Here is a 19,828-nt window from a genome sequence, read left to right on the forward strand (position 1 = left end):
AGAGTGGTGAGCAGAGTGGAAGAAAATTAAGGTGGTAACCCGGTGGAGTGAGAGGCTCATGACAGTACCACTGTAATTATGACATTTACATCATTTTACATTATCCTAAACATCACAAGAATCACAAACATTTATTACATCATTTTATTGGTTAAAAACGTGGAATCAAAAGCGCATTCTTGCAGCATTTTGCAGGATAATTACATTTTTGACTTATCTGGAAAAGTTAGGGCCCTATAAAGTTTGTCAACAAACTACTTTCAAACCCAACACCAACATTATAACTCCCATTTGCCTCGAATCCACTCCCAGCTCTCTCTCCACTGCGAAGGCAGCTCACATTAGAAGCCAGGGTTGGAGGGAGTTGTGGCTGTTGTGGGATTTTACTGTTCCAACTTCCCTCCTCCCCCAGAGAAGGGGGGATCGATAGCCTCAGCAGGAGGCCATAGGAAGAGAAGAGAGGAAGAGCAGAGGCCCCAGCGTGGGGCAGGTTGAGGTAGCCGGGGCCGAACCACCCCCAGATCCGTCACATTGATTAGGCTACACACACACACACAAACACACACAATCAATACCGCTGCCAAAACACCAACCGATCGCCAAAGCCAGATCCACCACAAAGACAGAAAGCATTAGTCAAACAAGGAGAAGCAAATATGTAACAGTAGGTTGATACCAGTGTAGTCGGAAGGCATACAACAGAGGTTGTTGTTGTATTTCATTCGAATCTTGTCAAGCAGGAGGAAGAAAGTCAAACATTATTTTAAGAAAAAACTACCTTTCTTATAAGATGAGGAGCTGACAAAATATGTGCTTTTAAAGAGAGTTGGATATAAAAAACAGAACTCTTCAGAATCAGAATTGCACAAAGTCACACGGATCATAATAACATCAGGTCTTCCTGTACTGATTGAAAACCTCACACTATTGTCCACTGTGCAGGAAAAGATTGAAGAGGGCTTCATCAGTCTTTTCCTAAATTGAGTGATGGGGGTTAGATGTGCGGGAGGTGAGTGTGGGGGTTGTGTTTGGAATATTCTCCTCGCCATGGCAAAAGGAAGGAGTGGGAGCAGCCCTATCAGAGAGGAGTGAGAACAAACACTTTACCCCAGCCTGGATCCTGTTCCCATTGATTGACACGCAGTGATGGACACACACACAAAGCTATATACACCATATACAGTTAATATTACACACAACAAATATACAGTGAACTCTATATTATGCACATCATTTTAATCTCTAGCAAATGACTACCTAGGGGTTGTGTAACTCCATGTGTGCAGTGTCCCTAATAGGACAGATCTTTGGTTTGGGATTGGAAGAATTTGGTTCATTACCTAATTGGGTGTGAACAGTGATCTAGTGATATGCAAGGGGACTGTGAGTTGTATATAAAATGCACACACACATACACACAGAGATCCACACACAGGTGCAAAGCCAGGTGCACACACATAAAAAAAAACACACACACAAACACACACTGGTGCACACACATACACGCATGCCCACACACACACACACACACACACTGCCAAGCACATCGACACATGCTGCCAACACACATAAACACACATACCACAGTCAAAATTAAATATACTGTAAATGGAAAATAACGGAATTCCAAAGTCCTTGTATTATTTTTAGGACAGGATAGGAGCAGATGCAGGGAGACAACGTAGAGGGAGCAGAAATACATAGGGTTTATGCAGGGATTGAACCAGGATCCCCGTCGCGGGGAAAAATATAGTATATGGTTCCGGTGGCGAGAGTGTTACCCACGCAACCAGACTCCCGTCCAGACAACCCTTACCGGCACAGGCACATGAACACGTTGAGTTCTCAGGTTTTGCAAACCCCTTCCCCTGGGAAAGCAGCCATGCTTGGAGAGGAGTCCTAATCTCCTGTGAAAACTAAATCAGTAGAGGTGAATTATTCAGTAATACAATTATACACACACACACACACACACGACTGACTGACTGTCACTCTCAAGCTCTGTTGGCTGTCACACATTTTCTTTCCTGACAGGCTGATCCGCATCTCGGATCATCTCTGACAAAGATCCTCACATTTCACACATCTTCAAACTTCACACTTAAAAGTGCCATCTCTCTTTTGGCAGCTGAAACCCCCCCCAAAAGTGGCAACCTGAAGATTCCCTAACAACAGAAGTAGATTCCCTAACAACAGGAGTGACGCTTCACATTAACGAGTGTGCCCTAATTAGTGTGCTAATGTAGTCTGCTAAATATGTGATGGATTGATGTCTCATTAACGGCTAGCGCGAGCGCTAGATGAATCAAATCAAAGTTTATTGGTCGCGTACACAGTTTAGCAGATGTTATAGTGGGTGCAGCGAAATGCTTGTGTTACTAGTAACAGTGCAGTAAAATGTCAAACAAGGACACAAATAATAAAAACTATAAACAAGAAATCAAGAATAAGTGCTACATATAGATGTAGGAGCTTTATTTGAGGCAGTTTGCTTCAGCAGGAAAATAATCTCGCAGCATGAATGGATATCTTTTGTAGGGGTTGATACATTTTTCGCTAGTGCAAATCAAATGTGGAAATTTAAAGCGAAATTACAAACGTTATAAGCCTTTTTAAACCTTGAATACACTACAAGTTTGCATTTCCTGCCGTGCAGGAAAATGATCAGCAACAAAAGAGTGATCAAATGAAGATCCTACATCTATAAGTGTCTGTCGCAAACTACGAAAGTGTGTCACCACATGGCTTCTACGGTGCACATTTACTGCCCCGTAAACTGGAAATGGGGTCAATACGGTAGTTAACAACCAGTGAAAATGTTAAAGGCCCATTTATTACGATGCTCACAGCATGGTGGTAGACAAATGGCATCGACGTGCGTAAATGGCACCACTGAGAATAATGACTCGTCATATTTTGGTGACGGAGAAACTTAATTATCGTGGCACATCTTGTGACCTTATGGCGCTCCTCAATCAATAGCGTGTTGATGAAACACCAGCCTTACCGGCTATTGACGGCTATTCTCAACCCTGTGTATCGACATGTTGATCGATATCAACTTATTGTATGGCGGAATTAACCGTCATCCGTGCAACATACCTAAGTGAGGACCGAAGAGGCAAATGGAAGTAAACTGGGTGCCTATTGCATTTCCAGGATGGTCCAGATATGGATCTTCAAGGCCCCAGGGGAGCGCTGCAGCTGTGGTCTCCCTGATACGGGGTCACAAGAGGTGGCTCCAATAACAGGGAGAGAGCCCCTGGTGGAGGTGGATGAATAATTTAACCACCCCCTTCCCTCTAGAGATTATTTTTAGCATCTGAATCACAATAGATAGCGGCGGTAGATATAGTAGTGCTGTGGAGGTACTGTAAGGGCTTCGAGATATGGATAGAGATAGGGGACTATATGAATTACCCCAAGGGAGTTGTGATATGTATATATTAGAATGAACCCATTTGATCTGGTCATTGATGTTGAAATATGAGTGTCATTTGATAGGGTATTCAAAATCCACACATTGATGAATTCAGAGGTGTACTATACACTCGGAAACTAGACGGAACGGGTTATCTAACCTAATATCTATACATACTTGCTTTTATTTCTACCTTTCAATCTGATTTGATTTGCAAAGGTAGATAGCGCTGAGAGAAGACAATGTCCTTTTCTCTTGTCTCTCTAAAGGAATCATTATATAGAAGAGTGGGAGATAGAGAGTCGGTTACGTCACAGAAGGGCTTCCCGCTCTGTTATGTCTAGTGTATTGCTGTATATCAAGGCTTTGAGAGGCACAGGAGATATATAAGAGATATATAATACTGTCTATGATGCTCAGCTGTATCCTGTAGCTGTTTCAAGATAGGCATGGGGCCCACTGATGTGCGTAACTCCTGTCTTTATTTGCCATACCTTTCCTCAATTATGAGGATCCTATCCTCAGATCAATTACCTTGCTTGAAAAGAGAACTCAGCTACTCATCGAGCGTGAGCGCAGAGAAGCAAAGGTACATCATTCGGCTCTCCTAGGTCTAATGACTTGTCAAAAGTGTAGGGGAGTTTCATATCATTTTCTTTCATTAACAGTAGATAATACTGGATATTACCATGACTATCTTACGTACAGTGGCTTGTGAAAATATTCACCCCCCCCTTGGCATTTTTCCTATTTTGTTGCCTTACAACCTGGAATTAAAATGGATTTTTGGGGGTTTGTATCATTTGATTTGCACAACATGCCTACCACTTTGAAGATGCAAAATATTTTTTATTGTGAAACAAACAAGAAATAAGACAAAAAAACTGAAAACCTGAGCGTGCATAACTATTCACCCCAAAGTCAATACTTTGTAGAGACACCTTTTGCAGCAATTACAGCTGCAAGTCTATTGGGGTATGTCTCTATAAGCTTGGCACATCTAGCCACTGGGATTTTTGCCCATTCTTCAAGGCAAAACTGCTCCAGCTCCTTCAAGTTGGATGGGTTCCGCTGGTGTACAGCAATCTTTAACTCATACCACAGATTCTCAATTGGATTGAGGCCTGGGCTTTGACTAGGCCATTCCAAGACATATAAATGTTTCCCCTTAAACCACTCGAGTGTTGCTTTAGCAGTATGCTTAGGGTCATTGTCCTGCTGGAAGGTGAACCTCCGTCCCAGTCTCAAATCTCTGGAAGACTGAAACAGGTTTCCCTCAAGAATTTCCCTGTATTTAGCGCCATCCATCATTCCTTCAATTCTGACCAGTTTCCCAGTCCCTGCCGATGAAAAACATCCCCACAGCATGATGCTGCCACCACCATGCTTCACTGTGGGGACGGTGTTCTCAGGGTGATGAGAGGTGTTGGGTTTGCGCCAGACATAGCATTTTCCTTGATGGCCAAAAAGCTCAATTTTAGTCTCATCTGAAAAAAAGCCTTTCTCTTTCTCTGTTTACCCACAAGACAGTATTATATTAGCATTGCTAACTGGCTACACACAGAGTGATAGAGAAATGCGCGCACCACACAGACAGACAGGGGCGATATTGCTGGAAATTAATTGGCAGATATTGTGTTAGGTATGGCTTTTTAATCCAATAGTGGCTGACCAGGGTGGGATAATGTAAATTGGGCTTTGATTGGATAGTAGCCAGGAGCTTGCAGTGTCTGATTTGTTTTTAGCGGTGGAAGATTTGTTTATGACAGTTTGCGGTGGAACGTGAAAAAGGACATGAAGGAGCTGCAAAGCTCCACAGCGGATATTGGAGTATCTGTCCATAGGACCAATTTAAGCCGTACACTCCACAGAGCTGGGCTTTACGGAAGAGTGGCCAGAAAAAAGCAATTGCTTTGAGACTAAAATTGAGCTTTTTGGCCATCAAGGAAAACGCTATGTCTGGCGCAAACCCAACACCTCTCATCACCCCGAAAACACCATCCCCACAGTGAAGCATGGTGGTGGCAGCATCATGCTGTGGGGATGTTTTTCATTAGCAGGGACTGGGAAACTGGTCAGAATTGAAGGAATGATGGATGGTGCTAAATACAGGGAAATTCTTGAGGGAAACCTGTGTCAGTCTTCCAGAGATTTGAGACTGGGACGGAGGTTCACCTTCCAGCAGGACAATGATCCTAAGCATACTGCCAGAGGTGGGACAAAGTCATTGTTATGCAAGTCACAAGTAAGTCTCAAGTCTTTGCCCTCGAGTCCCGAGTCAAGTCGAGTCAAAGATGAGGCAGGTCCCAAGTCGAGTCAAAAGTCAAAGCCATCAAGTCTCAAGTCGAGTCCAAAGTCCTACCATTTTAGTTTCGAGTCATTTCAAGTCCTCTTACCACAGAAATAAAATGTATACAAATCATGTATGTCTGTAAGATTTGTATTTATTTAAACCTTTTTATACAATAACATTAATCAAATACAGCAAAAAACATAACATTTAATTTTCACAAAAAAAATGCTTGTATTTGAACAGCATATTGCATTAGAACAATGCAGAGGGAGAGAGAGAGAGAGAGAGAGAGAGAGAGAGAGAGAGAGAGAGAGAGAGAGAGAGAGAGAGAGAGAGAGAGAGAGAGAGAGAGAGAGAGAGAGAGAGAGAGAGAGAGAGAGAGAGAGAGAGAGAAAATGGTTTACGGGGGAAGGACAAACACCAAAGCTCTGGAAGTAAAAACAGTGTGGGAACCTGCACTGCAAATGAACAGATCTTACTCCATGTGAAACTCCTACCACAGGAGAGAGAGAGCTGTGTGGACAGGTGATGAGCAGAGAGTGAGTGTGTGTGACGCGCATGCGTGCTGTGGACAGGTGGAGGGAGGCCCCTATACTGCATTGCATTTGCAAAAGATCAAATTGGCCAAAAGTCTGTCAGTCATTTGTGCACGATGGGGACGCAGAATGATGCCACCATGGCTGAAAACTCGCTCCACTGGAGCACTAGAAGCAGGCACTGCCAAGACTCGGATGGCTACTTGAAAGAGTGAAGGAAGAGTCTTACTGTTCAGTGCCCAGAACAAAAGGGCATTCTGTCCTTCTGCCATGTCAATGTAGTGACTTAGCTGTACTGCTGGTGGGGTCCCAACATCCCTTTTCTGCCTCTTATGGTATGCAGCAAACAGCCCTTCTCCTTCCATGTCCTCTAGTTCTTCTTCAGCAGGCACCGGCACAGGCTGCTCTGTCTCTGCAGCATCTTGCAGGATCAATTCTAAAAATAAAAATAAAAACGTGTCACAACAGCAGAAACAAAAGAGCCCTTATTTCTGATGTTGATGATACTGTTCAAGACTGAAATTTTTATTATTGTTAAAGTCAGATTAATATCACATTAGATCCTATATCAGATTAAGATCAAATTATTGTACGTTGCATTTAAGTTGCATTGCAAGTCAATAATATTTACCTTTAACTCGTTGTGCCACCTCTGCCTTGATGTCACGGTTGACCAGCACATGGGGCTCAATCCACAGCAGACAAAAGGCTGGATCCAAGGCAGCTGCTTTCAGGTAGACTGTGTCTGAAAAGGGGCAGTGATCCCTTCTTGAGACTGGGCCATTTTTACATTAATGAAGATCCCAAGAAATCTTTTTTTCAGGGATGCCTGCAGACCTCTGACCAGGCCACTCAGGAAACGAACTTGAGGCTTCAGCTTCTCAAGATGGTGATTGAGGGACAAGATGGATGGAACAACTGCACTGATTGTAATGACTTTCTCCCCTGTGTCAAATCAGTTGCTTCTCCGAACGGTTTTAAGATGTCCACCAACTCCTTCAGCAGATTCCACTCTCGTGGTGTGAATGACAGTTCTTTATGCCCGGCCTTCTCAAGAACTGCGCAGAGCTTTTGCTGATCACAATGAAGGACTGCTTTTACCTGCCGCAGTGTGGAATTCCACCTCGTGCTCACTGCAGCAGGGATGCCTCTGTGCTCCCCAAATTCACCATCGAAGATGTCTTTAAACGTTGTGCTTGTGTGGAGCAGGGAGCTAAGTTTTGATAACTTGGAGAGAGAAGGACATGCCGCTTTGTTTCTTTCAAACCGTCTCCCACAACCAGCTGCAATGTGTGTGCAAAACACTGCAGGCGCTGTTTCTTTGCCATAGCAGCATCGACGGTTTGCTGGTCTTCTTGGGTTAAGTCATGCCATAGCTCAGGATCATCAAGATTATCTCCAGCATCTTCATCTTCCTCCTGTTCGCTGGGGAAGCAGACTGTAAATGCCTTGCGCATGTTAGCAGCATTGTCACTAATTATATAGTCCAATTTAGCTTTGATGAAGTATTCATCACATATTGCCTCAAATTGGTCACAGATTCGCTCTGCTGTGTGAGAGCCTTTGAAGCGGTTGCAGGCCAAGAGATTAGTCTTTAGCTGTACCCTCTCTGCATCTCGCTCCATCCAGTGCACAGTGACACCAAGGAATCCCCTCATCTTTCGATCAGACCAAATGTCCACAGTGACTGAAACATGGTCAGTGTTGCTCAATTGAGTTTTTAACTTTGACCGTCTCTCCTCAGCAAGGCTCTCTGTTTTTGTGGTCAGCGTTCGGTGACATACTGGGGTATACTTGCTGTCCAGCACAGCCAGAAAGTGACGAAAGCTCTTATTTTCCACAATAGACAGAGGGAAATTGCAATCAATAATCAAGTCAGACAGTATCGCATTGGAGATGGCCTTCTGCTGTGGGTGGGTCAGGCTGTAACGCTCTACACGAGTGTCAAGGAATTGTGAGATTGAAGGCTGTTGTGGTTCATCTACGATGATTTTGTTCATCTGGTATTCTTCATACCTGTAACAGAGAAGAATATGAAACAGATGTCAGAAAATCCTTTACAGCCACACATGTTGTATTTGAAACTACTCTTTACTCATATCAATGTTGTTGTGTTAATATTCATTGCCTATTGTACACTACGGTTTACGATAATACATTTCAGTTTCAGTGTATGCAATATTAAGAATATTTTCACTGCTTCAAAATTCATAAGAAAGCCCTTTCCCTCAAGAAACTGAAGTCATATGCTTTATAGCAGTGGTTTTCAAAGTGGGGACGGGGACCCTTGGGTGCCGCGAGGGGGTTCTAGGGGGCCATGGCAAGTTGGCATGAAAAGTATAGAAAAACAAAATAATTGAATAAATTAAATAACTAAAGTAAACCAAATTAAACCAAAAATAAGCTAAACAATATTCCCATTAGTTAAGAACTGCACTATAATAATCTATTGCATCTCTGAACATTACTACTATAATCGTCATTATTTTATTATATACTGTATATATCCCAGTGGTGCGCTGCCTCACAGACCTACTGTAGACTACGGTAGCACTCTGTCCATGCGCTGTCTGCTGTTTGGGCATGATATGAAAAGGGAAGGCTAATGGTGGATCTACTGTGACTGTGTTATCATTTTCCTCTTTACAATGTATACGTCTTACTATGTTTCCTGTTGTACTTGGATGGGTTTAGGGATGCACCAACTACATCCGAGTTGTGAAAGGGGTGCATTCATTGTTTAATTGTGATATTTTGTCTTCAGCGACAGTTCTGCTTAGTTGTGATTAACCAAAATTACATAAACGACCTCAATGAGGCAGCACACCAGCAACTCTGAAACTGAATTCTAAAACGCAACGTGAAAAACGCTTAACGTTGCTTAATGCTTAATATACTAAGACAGTAATATTATAAGACCAAACTCTGCAAATATCATATTAATAAAGCATACTATGTACAAAACATCAGATGAGCCCAGAATATGAACGCAAACACGTTTAATAACACGCTTGCGTTTTCCTCCCATAGAAAACCATTATAAGAAAAGGCTTAACGTGTCTTATGTACTAAGACAGTGTTATTAAAAGACCAAACTAAGTAAATATCATATCAATAAAGTATACTATGTACAAAACATCAGATGAGCCCAGAATACATAGTAGCCTACATAAGACATGTTAAGCCTTTTCTTATAATGGTTTTCTATGGGAGGAAAACACTTAACGTGTTGTTAAACGTGTTTGCGTTCATATTCTGGCCTCATCTGATGTTTTGTACATTTAGTATACTTTATTAATATGATATTTATAGTTTGGTCTTTTAATATTACTGTCTCAGTATATTAAGACACGTTAAGCCTTTTCTTATAATAGTTTTCTATGGGAGGAAAACGCAACGTGTTATTAAACGTGTTTGCGTTCATATTCTGGGCTCATCTGATGTTTTGTACATAGTATACTTTATTAATATGATATTCACAGAGTTTGGTCTTTTAATAACACTGTCTTAGTACATTAAAGAACGTTAAGCGTTTTTTCACGAAAGCGTTTTAGAATGTCCATATAATAGCAGTTCAAAAATCCATATTTTTGTAAGCATGAACCAGCAAGGGAGACGTGCGTTTGTCTCGTTGATACAGTAAATATGCAGCAGCTAGCTAGTAAGTTACGGTACATCCGATAAGGTGCGTAGCATTCGTGTTCAAAACTTACCTTTCTTTGTGCAACTTCAGGTGTCGAACAAAGTTGGACGTTGTGGCAGCTCCGTCTGTAATCTTCGATCCGCATGTTTTGCAGATTGCAACTCGTTTTTTTGTCGACTACCTCGTAATTTTTATAGCCAAACCAAACTATCTTCGGTATCATTTTGACAACTGGCGCGTTGTTGCTTGATGTGCTTCATTGGTTGTCTTGCAATGTGCCTGCTTAGATGCTGTCGAATCAAAACAACGTGGGACTACAGTGATTGGATAACGTGCAGGCAGCGCGCGCTCTCTGTATGCATACAGGTGGATGGTGCACATTTTTTTCACAGATGCAGATAAACGGAGAGCGGCGCGGCCGTGTGAATTTTTTTTTGCCCAGTTTTCATGGGAAGTAGCAAGTCTTCTCGAGTCATAAGGCGCAAGTCCAAGTGAAGTCACGAGTCATTGATGTTAAAGTCCAAGTCGAGTTGCAAGTCTTTGTACATTTTGTCGAGTCGAGTCTGAAGTCATCAAATTCATGACTCGAGTCTGACTCGAGTCCAAGTCACATGACTCGAGTCCACACCTCTGCATACTGCTAAAGCAACACTCGAGTGGTTTAAGGGGAAACATTTAAATGTCTTGGAAAGCCCAGACCTCAATCCAATTGAGAATCTGTGGTATGACTTAAAGATTGCTGTACACCAGCGGAACCCATCCAACTTGAAGGAGCTGGAGCAGTTTTGCCTTGAAGAATGGGCAAGAATCCCAGTGGCTAGATGTGCCAAGCTTATAGAGACATACCCCAATAGACTTGCAGCTGTAATTGCTGCAAAAGGTGGCTCTACAAAGTATTGACTTTGGGGGTGGGTGAATAGTTATGCATGCTCAAGTTTATTTCTTATTTGTTTCACAATTGACGGTGATGCTGGCATTGTCTAGTGCTTTTCCTCCTGCAGCCAAAAGGCAAATAAAGCCAAGTCTCTTGACTCAAACCAACATGGAAGTAGAAGGAGCCTCCAGCTCTGCCTCAATTATTGAAGATAGTGAACTTATTATCAAAGGCAGCCTATCCCACCATAGGTCCTGTATCAGTGGGGTAGAACTAAAAGAATATAATAACTAAAGAGCCAGAGTTGGTGTTGTGCTATTGTTTTGTGGCTACAGTAGCCTATAAAGGCCTTTTGTTGTTGTTGTTGTTGATAAATGTAATTAAGCAGGCACGGATAAAAACCCATACCATGGGCCCTGGCCGCTATCACTTTTTCTGGGTTCCCTATCAGCCCAGGTAAGCCTGTGCGTCGATCCGTGCCTGTAATTAGGGTTTTTGTATATTCTGCCTCTGAATAGGATAATTTGCCTCCCAGCTAGCAAATGCGAACAACAGAAAACAATCATGTTTCCCTCTCGTTAGGATTTGCTTTGTATCAATGTGGTAATCCACTGCCCCACCTCCCAGGATATCACAATGTGTTTAATGCCGGTCCTTTGTCTCAATTACAAAGAACTTCCCCGAGTTCCTCTGTCGCCTCCCATGTAAATGAGGGCTATCCAATTTTTGGGCGAGTCTATTGCTCCTCGTGCCGCTAAATCTAATTTTGTCATCACTTCCAGGCTTATCCTACTGTGTGGTAATTTTATTTGATTCCGCCAAAGCCAGGCTCTGCATTACATTTTACATGGCCAGAGATGGGATTTGTACTAAGCGGGTAAGGGGGAATTCCGATTAAAAGTGATGGATTGATGAAAAAGAGAGATGGATGACTCATTAAAGTGGGAGAGTAGGGAGGGAGGCTAATAAAAGTGAGAAAGGCTCTGGAGTTTAGAGATACTGTAGAAGGCTTATTGTTTGATGGTGGGGAGCTCTGCTCTCTGCCATTTTGGTAGATTTTGATGATGTGGTTGCTATAGCATTCTTGTTCTTCAGAAGAGCCCCTCTACTTTTCTTAACGATAAACATTAGCCCCTAGCCTTCAGTTCTTTCGCTAAAAACTCCTCTTTTGAAACAGGGTGAAAACATATGGAAGCTGTCACGATCGTTGAGAGACGGGTCAGACCAAGGTGCAGCGTGGTATGCGAACATGTTTATTAAACTGGATAAACACTAGACAAAATAACAAACTCAACGAAACCGTGAAGTCCTATGGGCTATACACGAAACAAGCCTAACAGGAACACAAACAAGATCCCACAACCCAGGCAGGAAAACTGGCTGCCTAAGTATGATCCCCAATCAGAGAAAACGAGCGACAGCTGCCTCTGATTGGGAACCACACCCGGCCAAACATAGAACTACAAAACATAGATTTTCACACCCTGACCAAACTACCCAAATAATAACGGTCTCTCCAGGTCAGGGCAGACTGCTCTCCAGGTCAGGGCGGACTGCTCTGACTCCGGATTAGAGCAGCCGACCGGAGCTGGATCAGGTACCGGTGGAGCGGACTACTCTGGCTCCGGAGTGGAGCCGCTGACCGGAGCTGAACTGGATCCCGGTGGAGCGGACTGCTCTGGCTCCAGATTAGAGCAGCTGACTGGAGCTGGACTAGGCACCAGTGGAGCGGACTATTCTGGCTCCGGAGTGGAGCCGCTGACCGGAGCTGAACTGGACCCCGGTGGAGCGGACTGCTCTGGCTCCGGAGTGGAGCCGCTGACCGGAGCTGGACTGTGCACCGGTGGAGCGGACTGCTCTGGCTCTGGATTAGAGCAGTTGACCGGAGCTGGATCAGGTACCGGTGGAGCGGAATGCTCTGGCTCCGGAGTGGAGCCACTGACCGGAGCTGGAATTGGCACCAGTGGAGCGGGCTGCTCTGGCTCCAGAGTGGAGCAGCTGACTGGAGCTGGATCAGGTACCGGTGGAGCGGACTGCTCTGGCGCCGGAGTGGAGCCGCTGACCGGAGCTGGACCAGGCACCGGTGGAACGGGCCGGGCCGGCCTGGGGACACGCAGCACTGGTCTGGTGCGAGGAGTAGGAACGGGCCGGGCCGGACTGGAGACACGCACCACTGATTTGGTGCGAGGAGCAGGCACGGGCCGTGCCGGACTGGATACACGCACCACTGGTTTGGTGCGAGGAGCTGGCATGGGGTGTTCCGGACTGGATACGCGCACCACTGGTTTGGTGCAGGGAGCAGGTACGGGGCGTACCGGGCTGCCGACAGGCACCACTGGTTTGGTGCGAGGAGCTGGCACAGGCTGTACCGGACTGGATACGCGCACCACTGGTTTGGTGCGGGGAGCAGGTACGGGGCGTACCGGACTGTGGAGGCGCACTGGAGGTCTGGAGCATAGAGCTGGCACAACCCGTCCTGGCTGGATGCCCTCTTACGCACAGTACGTGTGTGGCATTAGCACAGGACGCACTGGGCTGTGCACGCGCACTGGCGATACAGTACGTAGAACCGGCGCAGCACGGAGCCTGCACTGTCACACGCTTCTTAGCGTGAATACGGGGAGTTGGCTCTGCTCTGAACCCTGGCACCGCCAACCACCCCGTGTGCCCCCCCAAAATGTTTTATTGGGTCTGCTTCTCAGGCTTTCTTCCTGACCGAGTCCTTTTGGGTCGCCGTTTCTCCTCTCCTGCCTGGGCTTCCTCCTTCGCCCAGGGTCGTCTACCGGCCAAAATCTCCTCCCAAGTCCAAAATGACTTCCCTACCTGTGTCCAGGGTGTCTGCTGCTCCTGGGCACGCTGCTTGGTCTGTTTTTGGTGGGATCTTCTGTCACAATCGTTGAGAGACGGGTCAGACCAAGGTGCAGCGTGGTATGCGAACATGTTTATTAAACTGGATAAACACTAGACAAAATAACAAACTCAACGAAACCGTGAAGTCCTATGGGCTATACACGAAGCAAGCCTAACAGGAACACAAACAACATCCCACAACCCAGGCAGGAAAACTGGCTACCTAAGTATGATCCCCAATCAGAGACAACGAGCGACAGCTGCCTCTGATTGGGAACCACACCTGGCCAAACATAGAACTACAAAACATAGATTTTCACACCCTGACCCAAATAATAAGTCTCTCCAGGTCAGGGCGTGACAGAAGCAGATTTATGCCAAAATAAATACAACTAGAGAGGCTGTTAATGAAAAAACTGAAGGCACAGTTTCTTCTGAAAAGACAGCACTTCATTTGTGATGAATTGGTAGAAATGAGGACTTGTGCCTATGTCCGATCCTCATTTACAAATGAACTGGTCTGCATGTAAAATTGTAGCAATTGAGCAGCGTTTTTTAAAGCTCTTTCGTAAGTGTTTATTGTATTTCTTAGTTCCTTTAGTCCAAGATTTCCAAATCAGAGTTTTTATCACGACTCTGGATATGACCCAGATGCAGACACAGGAGGTGGATAATACAGTTCTCAATAATAATTTATTAGAACAAAGGGCATTCAAAGGGCAGGTCGAGGACAGGCAGAGGTTCATAATCAGGTCAGAGTCAGGCAGGTACAGGACGGCAGGCAGGCTCGGGGTCAGGGCAGGCAGAGGTTCGTAATCAGGTCAGAGTCAGGCAGGTACAGGACGGCAGGCAGGCTCAGGGGCAGGGCAGGCAGAATGGTCAGAACCTGGAAAACTAGGAAATAAACACTGGTAAGACCTGACAAGACGAACTGAGGGGTACGAGTAAGGGGAGACTGGACATTCTCCGTAATGCCCACTAGCGTACTCATACCCCACAATACAGACAGCTCTTGGTGTTCAGTCTGTGTAACCGTTCGGCAGGAGAAAATCTAGCTCTGCCAAGTTGCATAGGCTCCGGAGGAGGTGAGTCAGGGATTTCCGGGATTACGGTAGTGGCTGGCTGCCTAATAGACAATCTGTGGACTTGCTCCAGCACTGTATGGAAAGCACGGTCGTGGCGTTCCGCCAAGGTCTGGAATTCTTCTATAAGGTTGTGAAGTAACTTCTTGTGTCTTCCAATGGTGGCTCCGTGGGAGGAGACGGCATTGCGGAGCTGGTCCGAGTCTGCTGGGTCAGTCATGGCCAGTTCTACTATCACGGCTCAGGCTAAGACCCAGATGCGGACACAGGAGGCGGATAGTACGAGTCTCAGAGTTTATTATAGTACAAGGGGCAGGCAAAAGGTAAGTAAGGCAAGCAAAGAGTCGTAATCCAAATCAGAGTCAGGCAGGTACAGGACAGCAGGCAATCAGTAGGTCAAGGCAGGCAAAGTGTCGTAATCCAAATCAGAGTCAGGCAGGTACAGGACAGCAGGCAGGTACAGGACAGCAGACAATCGGTAGGTCAAGGCAGGCAAAGAGTCGCAATCCAAATCAGAGTCAGGCAGGTACAGGACGGCAGGCAGGATCAAGGTCAGGACAGGCAGAAAGGTCAGAACTGAGAAGACTAGGAAAAGCAAAAACTAGAGCACAGGAAACATGGTAACACGCTGGTAGGACTTGACGGGACAAGACGAACTGGCAACAGACAAACAGAAAACACTGGTATAAATACACAGAGGATAATGGGGACAAATGGGAGACACCTGGTGAGGGGTGGAGACAAGCACAAGACAGGTGAAACAGATCAGGGCGTGACACTATGTAGAACAGAACAGCGCCGGAGAAGATGGCTGCCGTTTTACAGCCCTCTAACCAATTGTACTATTATGTGTGTTTTTCCGCGTTATTTGTAATTTATTTTGTACATAATGTTTCTGCCATCGTCTCTTATAACCAAAAAGAGCTTCTGGATATCAGGACAGCGATTACTCACCTCGTATTGGACGAAGATTTTTTCTTCAACGAGGCGGCCGCGAAGGATATCATACAGACACCCGACAAGGCCCAAATCCCCGTCATTCGCGTGAAGAAGAGACGGAGATATCGTGGACGCAGATCGGGGTGCCTTGTAAGGATCCGACGGCGAGCGAGTAAACTGCCTCTTCCATCAATCCTATTAGCCAACGTTCAATCTTTTGAAAATAAAGTGGACGATTTAAGATTACGGTTATCCTACCAACGGGACATTAAAAACTGTAATATATTATGTTTCACCGAGTCGTGGCTGAACGACGACAATGATAACATTCAGCTAGCAGGCTATACGCTACATCGGCAGGACAGAACGGCTGACTCTGGTAAGACAAGGGGTGGCGGTCTGTGTATATTTGTAAACAACAGCTGGTGCACTAAACCAAATACTAAGGAAGTCTCGAGGTCTTGCTCGCCTGAGGTAGAGTATCTTATGATAAGCTGTAGACCACACTATTTACCAAGAGAGTTTTCATCTATATTTTTCATAGCTGTCTATTTACCACCACAAACCGATGCTGGCATTAAGATTGCACTGAATGAGTTGTACAAGGCCATTAATCAACAGGAAAACGCTCATCCAGATACAGCGCTCCTAGTGGCCGGGGACTTTAATGCAGGGAAACTTAAATCTTAAAATAAATGCACTGTTGGTTAAGGGCTGTAAGTAAGCATTTCACTGTAATGTCTGCACCTGTTGTATTCGGCGCATGTGACCAATAAAATTAGATTTGATTTGATTTGATTTGAATAATTCCTTACCTTCTAACTACTCTTGTGTGGCTTGTGAGTGTCATAGAGCGTGTATGTGAGAGTCTACAGACGTTTTTGTGAGAAGACCTGGCCCTGGAACCCTTTGGGATCTAGCTCAGCCCTCATTTATCAGACAGACTAATGGTTGGTATCTATGTAGATGCAGAAGAAATAGACTAATCCAATGGTACAGAAGTCTGTAGCTCAAACAAACAACGTTTAAAAAGGGTTAGAAGTCCAAAACGCGCCGGGGTTACGGTGGGACTCAAGGAGACTTTGTATTTGACAATGCCATTTTGACAGACTCATTTTGACATCTCAATCTTTCTCACCATTTTACACTACCTATATCCTCCCTGGACCTAGTGGGTCCATAAGGCTTTGCAATACCCTATTAGGACTACAATTGGCTCTCTGTACCTGAATCCCATCCAAGGGCCTTGTCACTCACTCAACACGGTAGCCATTTCTCCTGGGAACCCAATTTAATAGAGGTGTATGTCTTGAAGCGTGCAGGGAATCACCTACATATCGACGCTGTGTACACCTTCAATAAAATCAACTACCAAAGTACCCGATTATGCTGTCCGTTAAATGGCTTTCGTATTTAATTTAGACTATATCGTGGAGTCCGGGAGGACCTCATCTCGTTAATTACGGTCAAGTCAAACATTTGGCTCCTCTGTCTTATTGAAGAGCTCCTTCAAAAGGGCGAATCTATCCAAAGGACCCAGGTGATGGCAAGTTCGCTGTTTCTATTTAGCCATCCTCCAAGGTTTGACTTCAAAAACACTTTGACAGGAGCGAGTGGGTGCAGAGAGAAAGGGAGGTAGAGAGAGAGGCTGGTGGAGACAAAGAAAACACAATATTCTATATTATGTTCAGCGTAGCAGTGAGTGGATTTCCACTTTGAAAGCCCTTTCAAAGGAACTCGGCATGTTGGCACTTAAGAGAACTCCACAGGGATGATGAGGTAGCCTTGAGGAAAAAAGTGGCACGTTTTCCCCGTGGGTGGGGGGAGAGGGGGGCGAGGAGGTCTTCAGTCCATACAGTCAATCCTCTTTTGGAATTCATTACCATTCACTCCACATCCATATATTTGTCTTTGTCATTCTTGACTCATCCTTCGTATCCATATACACGTTTCTTATTTATTAAACATGATGTTTATCTGTTCTGTGTGGGTTATGTATCAAATAAAATAAAATAGTATTTGTCACATGCGCCGAATGCAACAGTGAAATGCTTACTCACGAGCCCTTAACAAACAATGCAGAGATTTAAAAAAGTAAGTAAGAAAAATGTGCTAAATAAACTAAAGGAAAAATAGTAACACAATAAAATAACAATAACAAGGCTATATACAAGGGGTACCGGTACCAAGTCAATGTGTAGGGGTACGCGTTAGTCGATGTAATTGAGGTAACATGTACATTTAGGTAGGGGTAAAGTGACTATGCATAGATAATAAACAGAGAGTAGCAGCTGCGTATGTGAAGAGTGTGTGTGTGTGTGTGTTTTGTGTGTGTTGGAGTGTCAGTGTAGTATGTGTGAGTGTGTGGTTATAATCCAGTGAGTGTACATCGAGCTTGTGCAAGCACATGTCGGCATTTGATTTCACTAGTGTTTAGGCCAGGGGTTAGAACCGAAATAATAAAGAACCACTATTTATTTTGTTCCGTTACACTGTTCTGACCAGCAAAATAAAGTTCTGAACCGGTTCAAACCCCCCCCAAAAGTTATGGTTTATATCATTCCTTTCTGTTCCTGAAATTGTCATTTTTTTACATTTAGCTCGACATTAAATTACTTCACCAATGGATAGAGCAGCTTGCTATGGAGCGGGCAAGCTATGTACTGTACATGCATTGGACAGACAAGTGTGTGTAAGGTGCGACATACAACTTAAAATTTGCAGGTGATGGGAGCGCTGGGCATGAAGCGCTGTGCATTTTGTTTTTATGACATGGATTATCTGAATTCGGCCCACATAATTATACCTACTGAGGAGCAGCTTCTATGAACGAACTTTGAATATCTTTGAACATTGAACCCTTGATCATGACTCTCAGTTCCATTACATTACACATAATGCCGCCTAGAGTTTTCGAGAGCTAGCTAACAAACTTGTGTGTGCAGAGCGGCACCAGAATTAAAATAAAAACGCGTCTTACCTTTTTGTAGTTAATAAATCCAGTGTGAAACGTGATAACTATAGGATCCTTAACTACCATTGAAAAAGTTAATTTATTGTTCTCTAATAAAAAATCTCTGAAGAAGGCGTCAGGGCGCCCAAGAAAGTCCAGCAAGCGCCAGGACCGTCTCCTAAAGTTGATTCAGCTGCGGGATTGGGGCACCACCAGTGCAGAGCTTGCTCAGGAATGGCAACAGGCAGGTGTGAGTGCATCTGCGCGCACAGTGAGGCAAAGACTTTTGGAGGATGGCCTGGTGTCAAAAAGGGCAGAAAAGAAGCCACTTCTCTCCAGGAAAAACATCAGGGACAGACTGATATTCTGCAAAAGGTACAGGGATTGGACTGCTGAGGACTGGGGTAAAGTCATTTTCTCTGATGAATCCCCTTTCCGATTGTTTGGGGCATCCGGAAAATACCTAGTCCGGAAAAGACAAGGTGAGCGCTACCATCAGTCCTGTGTCATGCCAACAGTAAAGCATCCTGAGACCATTCATGTGTGGGGTTGCTTCTCAGCCAAGGGAGTGAGCTCACTCACAATTTTGCCCAAGAACACAGCCATGAATAAAGAATGGTACCAACACATCCTCCGAGAGCAACTTCTCCCAACCATCCAAGAACAGTTTGGTGACGACCAATGCCTTTTCCAGCATGATGGAGCACCTTGCCATAAGGCAAAAGTGATAACTAAGTGGCTCAGAGAACAAAACATCGACATTTTGGGTCCATGGCCAGGAAACTCCCCAGACCTTAATCCCATTGAGAACTTGTGGTCGATCCTCAAGAGGCGGGTGGACAAACAAATCCCCACAAATTCTTACAAACTCCAAGCATTGATTATGCAAGAATGGGCTGCCATCAGTCAGGATGTGGCCCAGAAGTTAATTGACAGCATGCCAGGACGGATTGTAGAGGTCTTGAAAAAGAAGGGTCAACACTGCAAATATTGACTCTTTCACTGGAAAAAAGGGGCCTAGCTCGAACCATGAAAAACAGCCCCAGACCATTATTCCTTCTCCACCAACTTTACAGTTGGCACGATGCATTGGTGCAGATAGCGTTCTCCTGGCATCCGTCAAACCCAGATTCGTCCGTCGGACTGCCAGATAGTGAAGCGTGATTCATCACTCCAGAGAACTAATTTCCACTGCTCCATAGTCCAATGGCAGCGAGCTTTACACCACTCCAACCGA

General features: G+C 44.7%; 1 protein-coding gene across 1 annotated transcript in view; it reads left to right on the forward strand.

The window, feature by feature from the left end:
- Window positions 1-19,828, forward strand: part of LOC121575551 (copine-9-like) — a 168,896-nt gene that overhangs the window by 63,079 nt on the left and 85,989 nt on the right.

The sequence above is a fragment of the Coregonus clupeaformis genome, chromosome 10, assembly GCF_020615455.1.
Source record: "Coregonus clupeaformis isolate EN_2021a chromosome 10, ASM2061545v1, whole genome shotgun sequence".
NCBI classification, from domain to species: Eukaryota; Metazoa; Chordata; class Actinopteri; order Salmoniformes; family Salmonidae; genus Coregonus; species Coregonus clupeaformis.